Genomic DNA, 8,938 nt, shown 5'->3' with positions numbered 1-8,938 from the left:
GGTTGGCAAACAGGGCTAGAGGGTTACTGAATTTTTACCCGAAGTCTTGGGGAGGTATTTCAAGACTGAAGAAGAGCAATCCATGCACTGAAAACAGCATATGCAGTGACTTTGAGGCAATATAGGAATGATATGAGGCAAACGAGCCAAAAGCTGAAGAACAGGAAAGTGAGGCTGGGGAGCAGACCTGGTTTATAGTAGGGAAGTTTGGAATGCTGACTATATTGGTTTGCTAGGGCTGTCATAACAAGTTACCTCTGATGCAGTTGTTTAAAACAAGAGAAATTTATGGGGCATCTGGCTGGCTCAGTCGGTGGAGCATGCAACTCTTGATCTCAGGGTTGTGAGTTCAGCCCCACATTGGGTGTAGAGATTTACTTAAAAATAAAATCTTTAAAAAAGACAGAGAAATTTATTCTCTCACAGTTCTGGAGGTCAGAGGTGCAAAATCATGGTGTTAATAGGACCACACTTTCTCTAAAGGTTCTAGGGGAGAATCCTTCCTTGCTTCTTCCAGTCAGTCTCAGGTGCCTGCAGACATTCCTTGGCTTGAGGCTGCATATTTCCAGTCTCTGCCTCCATCTTCACATGACCTTCTCCTCTTCTGTCTTATAAGAATACTTGTCATTGGATTGGGTGCCCACCCAGATAATCCAGGTTTATCTCATGTCAGGATCCTTAATTGTAGCTACAAAGACCTGTTTTTACAAATGAGGCCATATATGGGAATTAGGGCTTGGACATACCTTTTCTGGGGCCACCGTTCAACCCATTATACTGACCTTGTGGGGAAAAGAGACTTGATTTTGTGCAAAATGAGTCATTAATAAACCTATTGCCTGACATATGAAGTAGGGTAAAAACTCCATGTAAACTGTGAATTTACTTAGTTAAAAATAGATGTATTTATGTGCCCAGATGTAAGTAGGATTTTTTTCTGAGTGGAGGCATTATACTCTGAATTTTACTTTCTTCTTCTTACCTTTGATACTGTCAGATTATTATTTTTAAAATCCTTTTTAAAATTGGAAATGCCTGGGGCACCTGGGTGGCCCAGTCAGTTAAGCATCCGACTTCCGCTCGGATCATGATCTCGTGGTTCACAGTTTATTTGAGCCCAGTGTCATTCTCAGTGCTGACAGCTCAGAGCCTGGAGCCTCCTTCGGATTCTGTGTCTCCCTCTCTCTCTCTCTGCAAACCCCCCTGCTCACACTCTTTCTCTCTTTCTCTCAAAAATAAACATTTTTTTAAAAATAATAAAAATAAAATAAAATTGGAAAAGCCCTAGAAAGCTCTTTGCAGTTTGAAAAAAAGCTTTTGTAGGAGTATGTGAAAAGTCTTACAGTGCATGAGGAGTGGGTTTTTGTTGTTGTTGTTGTTCCTATTGCTAGAAGTATCTGAAGGAAGGATTTTAAACTGTAAAAGTTTCGGTTAGAAACTTGAACTTTGAAAGTAGCTGGAATTGATTTAAAGTAAATTGTGGAAATGGTAACTGTAAGGAGATGGACGTGTTAAATAGCTTGACTGTAGTATTTATTTCACTGTGTATATATCTCAAATCATCATGTTGCACACCTTAAATGTGTACGCTATTTAATAAATTAATTTAGTTGTGGAGCCATAATTATTTACATTACATAAAAAGGTACGCACTTCCTGTTTCTGAATATGAAGTGTAAAGAAGTGTCAGTAAGCTGTTTTCTACTTGGAAGGCCCAACGAGGGACATGGTCAAGAACAGACAATGAAAGAAGGTTATACAACAGTAGGCTTAGCCAGTGTCTTGACCAGGTCCTCAGACCAGCTGAGATGAGTAACTGTTGAAACTGTACTTTGCCTTCTTAAAGCAGTGGGGAAAAGGCTTAAGTCAAGACTAAATACCCTGCCTGTCACTAGACTCACAAGCATTTACATATTTACCCTAAGTCCTAGAATTTAGCTAGGTGCCATTCAGTAAATCAATCATTGTTTTCTTTACCAATGGGATCCTACAGGCTTGGGAGAGTTAATGTTCTCTCTAAATTGCCAGAGAATTCCCAAGGAGTATACCACTGGCAAAAGCTGACCATTGTTTAATGACTATTGTCCCTCTTTCATAGCAGAGTTTAATATACTGGGTTTTTTTTGCAGTAACTACTGCTTTCCATTTAATACATTTTATTGTGGGTTTTTTTTGTTTATTTATTTTTGAGACAGTGCAAGCCGGGGAGTGGCAGAGAGAAGGGGACAGAGGATCCTAAGGGGGCTCTGCGCTGACAGCAGCAAGCCCCATGTGGGGCTCGAACTCACGAACCAAATTCATGAACCGCGAGATCATGACCTGAGCCAAAGTTGATGCTTAACTGACTGAGCCACCCAGGTGGCCCTCCATTTAATACATTTTAAAAATGTCAGTCTATCCTCACCACAAAAAAATAATAATTATGTGACAGCATGGAGGTGTTAGTGAATGATACAGTAGTAATCATCTTGCAGTATACAAAGGTGTAGAGTCAACACTGTTGTGCATCTTAAACTCATACAATATAATATGTCAATTATATCTCAATAAAAATAAATAGTATATGTGCTGTCGAAGTGAGCACTAAAAATAAGTAAAATAAATAAAAGTTATGATCTATGATTTTTCCCCATAAGAGACAGACTTCAACTGGAAAATATTTTAGGAAAGTCGATAAAGTTATTTCCAGTTTAGATACAATCATTTCTTTATCTCACTTTTCAAAAGTAAACAGATTTTAAACTTTTCACTGAAATCACACTTCCATAAAGAAAATAGTAAGAAAAATTAAGAATCTTTTTTTAACTTGTTAAAATTTGTCTTGCTGAGCAAGTCTTTAAAATCAGTAATCTGTAAGTTATGTTTAAAATAGAGGCACAAAGAACTTATTTCTAATGTTTACTCTTGAGCCCTGTCTCTGGAGGAGATTGCTGATAGCTAACTTGTCATTTAGAATCTGAGCACTTAGGACTTGCTGTCATTCTCCACCTACCTGCCCTCTAAGGCAGTGGCTATCTTAGCTGGCTATCTCTCCTCTTTTTGACTTTGGAGCATCTATTCCAAGTGGTAGACAGGAGAAACACAACCCTCTCAATTTCAATGGCAGATTTTATGGAAAAGTTTGAAAGTATATGACACTGTTTCTGGGTTACTAGTAAAGTTTGAAATTCAAATTTCTAATTACCATCAATGACCAAAAACAGGTTAATTATCAGGTCTGTAACTAAAGAGTCAAATCATGAAAGACTAGTGTATCTTAATCAGATTAATGAACTAGTTTTTTTTTTAAAAAAGGGTATTTGTTGCAGCATTACTCTTTCTCTGTCTCTCTCTAATTTGAGAGAGAGAATGGGCATGAGCAAGGGAGAGGGGCAGAGAGAAAGAGAGAATCGTAAGTAGGCTCCACGCTCAGCAGGGAGTCTGGGGACCCTGACATAGGGCTTGATCCCATGACTCTGGGATCATGACCTGAGCCAGAATCAAGAGTTGGATGGTCAACTGACTGAGTCATTCAGGTGCTCCTGAACTAATTTTGTTTTTAACTGTCAACTTGGAGCACAAGAACTGATTGAAAATTAACTTGTACTTGGGTATGTGTGAATGTCTTGAAATCTGTGTGATGAAAAGTATTTTGAAGAAACAAACTGGGGATTAATGAAGCCACCTGATAGTGAATCTCTCTTGTGCTGGCAACTCACTCCCCAACAGATGGTGCTAGCTCCCCTCTAGTTAGAGCTGCTCTGGTCTACCCTTTCTTAAAATGTACCATGATGTCAAAGGTAAAGAGTAATGTGGTGATTTGCATAGAATGCATTGTAAACTTTCTTCTATTGCTCCTGAGCTTTGGTTTATAAGACATTATTCCACACAATCTAGTTGAAAAATTTATGATCATATCCTCTTTTGAAGTTGATTTCTTCCACAGCAGCTCTAGGAAATAATTTAAAAGGTCATTTATATGATAACAATGCTAACTTTTTTCAGAAAAAGTTAGCTTACCGAAGGTCTGTCACTTTACCCAACATATTCCCTAAAATGGCACTTGGATCTTGAAAATGTTAGAGGTAGTGGTTAATGTTTAGTGATGATCTACTGTATTTTAAAGATAGTTACCAGGAACTGGGGATGAAGTTATGCTTCCGAATTCTGAAAGTCTTGGCCCAATATTCCCCAAACTTAAGTCATTTTTGTATATCCTATGAGATTTTTGCCATGATGCACTTCTTTACCGTAATAGGCTTACTATTTTTTCTTTAAATTGGCTTACTTTTATTTTAAAAGAACACTCTATCACCAATATTAATTTTAAAAGTTTCACAGAGGGTAGTCATTACAAAATATCATTTAAAAACTTTTTTTAATGTTTATTTATTTTTGAGAGAGAGACAGAGAGTAAGTGGGGGAGGGGCAGAGAGAGAGGGAGACCCAGAATCTGAAGCAGGCTCCGGGCTCTAGGCTGTCAGCACAGAGCCTGACACAGGTCAGTTCACAGGAGATCATGACCTGAGCCGAAATGGGACGCTTACTCGACTGAGTGACCCAGGCACCCTACAAAATATCATTAAAAAAAAAAAAAGTAAATTCTAGCCAATTACTTTTTTTTTTAATTTTTTTTTAACGTTTATTTATTTTTGAGACAGAGAGAGACAGAGCATGAACGGGGGAGGGTCAGAGAGAGGGAGACACAGAATCTGAAACAGGCTCCAGACTCTGAGCTGTCAGCACAGAGCCCGACGCAGGGCTCGAACTCACGGACGGCGAGATCATGACCTGACCTGAAGTCGGCCGCTTAACTGACTCAGCCACCCAGGCACCCCGAATTACTTTTATCTACAAAGGTTCCAAGACCGAGGCCTTCTCTCCCTTAAAAAGGGAAATTAATCATTCAATAGAGAGATGTTAAAGCCACACTAGTACCAAACTAAAACTCTCCCCTAATGTAGAGTATTAAAAGGGGACCAATTCTCACCCTATGCAAGTCAATATTTAAAGCTGCATCAGTGTAACACATAAAACCATCTGTAGTAGTACCACCAATGGTAAGTTGTCCTACATTTGGGGAGACATTCTAGCTAGAGAGAGATGCACATGTAAACAGAGCATTATAATACAGTTTCATTAGTGGTACACAAAGATTTCAGGGTACTATGTAGAACAAGATGGAAACATTAGCTCTCTGTGGAGAAGGGAGGCTGCAAGTTATGGTAGAGAAAATTGATGTTTGAGCTATTTATTGAAGGGTGAGTATAAAGTCACTGAGGAGCAGAAAAAACAGGACATTTCAGAGACAGTGAACTACCTGGTGGTAGGGGTAGTGTGGTGTGCTCAACAGAGGGGGCGGGGCAGGAGGGGGGGAGGAAGAATGCTAAAGAAGTTGGAATGGAGATTAGGAGCCGAATTTTGAGAGGTTCTGTGTGTGTGTGTGTGTGTGTGTGTGTGTGTAGCTTTGTCTTAATTCTTTTGGTAATGGGACTCCATCAAACGTTTTTAAACAGGGGATTAAGAAAATCAGATCTGTGTTTTATAAGGATAATTCTGGCAGAGATGCATAGGATGAATTGCAGGGAGTAGTGAAACAGAGCCTGGTGCAAGCAGATCAGTTGAAAGTCTCTTGCATGGAATGTATTTTCTCTTGAAAACAATATTTCTTAAATCAGAAAAAGACAAATACTGATTCCACTTAGATGTGGAATCTAAAAAAGAAATCGAGCTCATAGATACAGAGAACAGACTGGTGGTTTCCAGAGGCAGGGGATGGTGATTAGGCAAAATGGGTGAAGAGGGTCAAACGGTACAAACCTCCAGTTACAAGAAAATGTACTGCATGGTGACTATAATTAACAATACTGTATTCTATATTGAAGGTTGCTAAGAGAGTAGATCTTAAAAGTTCCCATAACAAGAAAACAAAAATTTGTAATGACGTGTGGTGATGGATATTAACTGTACTTATTGTGGCGATCATTTCATCATAGATACACATATCAAATCATTATGTTATACACCTAAAACTAATACAATGTTGTATGTCAGTTATATCTCAATTAAAAAATACATACACCCTGTGTAACCAACACTCTAATCTAAATGTAGAACAGTTTCATCACCCCCAGAAATTTCCCTTATTCTGCCTTCCAGTAACCCTTCTCCCCAAACTTGATCACCACTTTTATTTCTATCGACATGTAAGCAGAACTCTGTTCTAGCTTCAGTGCCATGGAAGGGCTTCAAGCCACTGTAGAACTTGGCTTCAGGTGTTGTAGGGGAACCACAAGAGGTGGTTGTGGAACTGGGGCTGGATAACGGGAATCTGGACCTTACCCTCTGTGGTCTCCAGCTGGAGTCAGTGGTGTGTGCATCTGTCATTGGCTTTTTGGTGGGTCTCATATTTGTTTAGACTTCTCCAGTTGTCTAGAAACTGACTTTATGTGAAATGGAGAATGCAGCTTTCACAAACACTGGCTGAAAATTTCACAAACACCAGCTGAAGTAATTCAAGGTAGTGTCAACCCCTTGACGAGCTTGGCTCTGTTCAAAAGGGGAATGTTGGGGTTGAGTCATCTTTGACACTAGCCTAAAGAAGGAGTCATCAAAAATTCAGAGTCAGGTGGACACCTATGGAAAGCTGAAGAGAACAAACTTTAACCTGAAGGAGGAACTAATTCCCCTGATAAAAGAACTTAATGAAGAAAGATCTAGACACTCAAGGCCAGAAGAAATGATGGCTGAAGTTATAAGAATGATCTGGTCCCTGAGCTAGCAGTCACCATATCTCAATAAGCTTTGCAACAGATCCCTCATTATCCCTCCAAAGGGTGGGCTTGGTCTGAAAGCAGGGCTGATTTTTCCCTCTGCTCAGGCCTCCTGTGCTGCCAGGCCACATTCACCCAGCTGTGCTCCGATACGAGGTTCATTACTACCCCCCATCCAAGGACATAGTTCCTGTGGAAACCTCCTTTTTCTTCCCATTTCCTGGGAAGCACTTATAGAGAGCCCTCTTCTTGGGCTAGAGTTTCTCCTGCACCTCTGAATCCTAAAAACAGAAGCTCTTTTGAAGTGAATCCAAATTTCAGATGAACCAACTATGGGAACCAACATCATGAAACTAGAGACTTTCAAAATGATGTCTCTTCAAAAAGAATTTTAATCTCATTCATCAGTATTTTATTTATTTGATCTGATTTTATCTATTTGAGAGACAGAATGAGCATGAATGAGATGGGAGAGCGGAAGAGGGAGAGAGAGAGAGAGAGAGAGAGAGAGAGAGAGAGAGAGAATCTTAAGCAGCCTCCATGCTCAGCATGGGGTGAGGGAGGTGGGGATAGAGGTGCCTATACAGAACCTGATCCCATGACCCGGGATTTTGACCTGAATCACCCAGGTGTCCTGTCATTCATCAGCATTCTATGTATATATGTATGTAGGTATGTATGTATTATTTTAGAGAGAGAGAGAGCAGGGGAGAGAGAGAGAGAGAAAATCCCAAGCAGTCTTCACACCCAGTGCAGAGCCTGACCCGGGGCTTGATCCCACAATCCTGGAATCATGATCTGAGCTGAAATCAAGAACCGGCTGCTCAACCAACTGAGTCACCCAGACGCCCCCAGCAGCATTTTAAATGCTACTTCAAGGAGGTGCCTGGATGGCTCACTGGGTTGAGCATCAGATTGGATTTTGGCTTAGGTCATGATCCCAGGGTCATGGGATCAAGCCCCACATTGGGCTCTGTGCTGAGCATGGAGCCTGCTTGGGATTTTCCCTCTCTCTCTCTCTCTCTCTCTCTCTCTCTCTCTCTCCTTCTCCTCTGCTCAGACTCTCTGTATTTCTCTCTCTAAAATAGAATAAATAAAAATAAATTTTAAAAACTGCTACTTAAAGGACTATACTTGTGCTCAAAATGACATCTAATAGAACTTTAGTTCTCAGAACACTGTTTTATAAATATTTTTATATAGTTTTATAAAGTTAGTTTTACTTTCTTTTTCTCTACACATAGTATCAATATTGTGTTTTACTTAACTATATATGCCGTTTATCAATAGTGTACAATAGTGTATAATTGCAAGTGGATTCTAGGGTTTTTCACAGGGTCCCAGACAAGATTGATCCCTAGCTGTGTCTAGTGATTCAATAACACACATTTTATTGACTTTTCCTTTTTGCCCGTATCACTCCCCTGTTTTCTGGAATTATGTTCCAAATAAGTCACCTGCACTTATGAGTCCCTGGCTCTGCTTCAGGGGAATCTAAGCAAAGACATTGGAATGTACATCCAGCCATACTACATATAAGTAGACTCTCTTGCCTTCCATCACTAAGGTTGTAGTTAATGTGGACATTGCCATCAATAAATGAAACTTAGTGACATCTCTCTGAACGTCAGTCCTTGTCAGAGAGAGAGCATGCAATGACAATGTAATCTCCAGACGGTGCATGCCTCTGGTCCATGAATTCTCTAAACCTCTCTCGTGCTGTGCCTTCTCACGTTCCTGAATATATCAGTCACATTAAATCAATGAGATTGAGCTGCTCCTTGCTTATTCCATTGTTTTTCTGTATCATCCAGAAAAGTATTGGAATCTTTGGTCATAGGTGTCTTTCAATAGTGGTGCAGTCTCAGTAAGTGTCTGACAGCAAGCTAGTAATTTGTTTTCAGTAGAAAAATGGTGAGCAGTTGCATTGGGTAATTTTAGGAGCTGAGAGCCTGGAGAAGTTCTGCACTGAAGCCAATCCTGTATGTGTCAGAGACCGCCTCATTAGAGCTAGTCGCACACCCTGTCAATCTCGGAGTGGATGATAAACATCAAGAGAGAGCATTGTCCAATGCAGAACACTGGGCATGAACACAGTCTTTTTATTTATTTATTTATTTATTTATTTATTTATTTATTTATTTATTTATTTTTAATCACCTGCAGCCTCTCAGGCCAACATATGC

The sequence above is a fragment of the Panthera pardus genome, unplaced genomic scaffold, assembly GCF_024362965.1.
Source record: "Panthera pardus isolate Hobbes unplaced genomic scaffold, ASM2436296v1 HiC_scaffold_17, whole genome shotgun sequence".
NCBI classification, from domain to species: Eukaryota; Metazoa; Chordata; class Mammalia; order Carnivora; family Felidae; genus Panthera; species Panthera pardus.
This window is presented reverse-complemented; position numbering follows the sequence as displayed.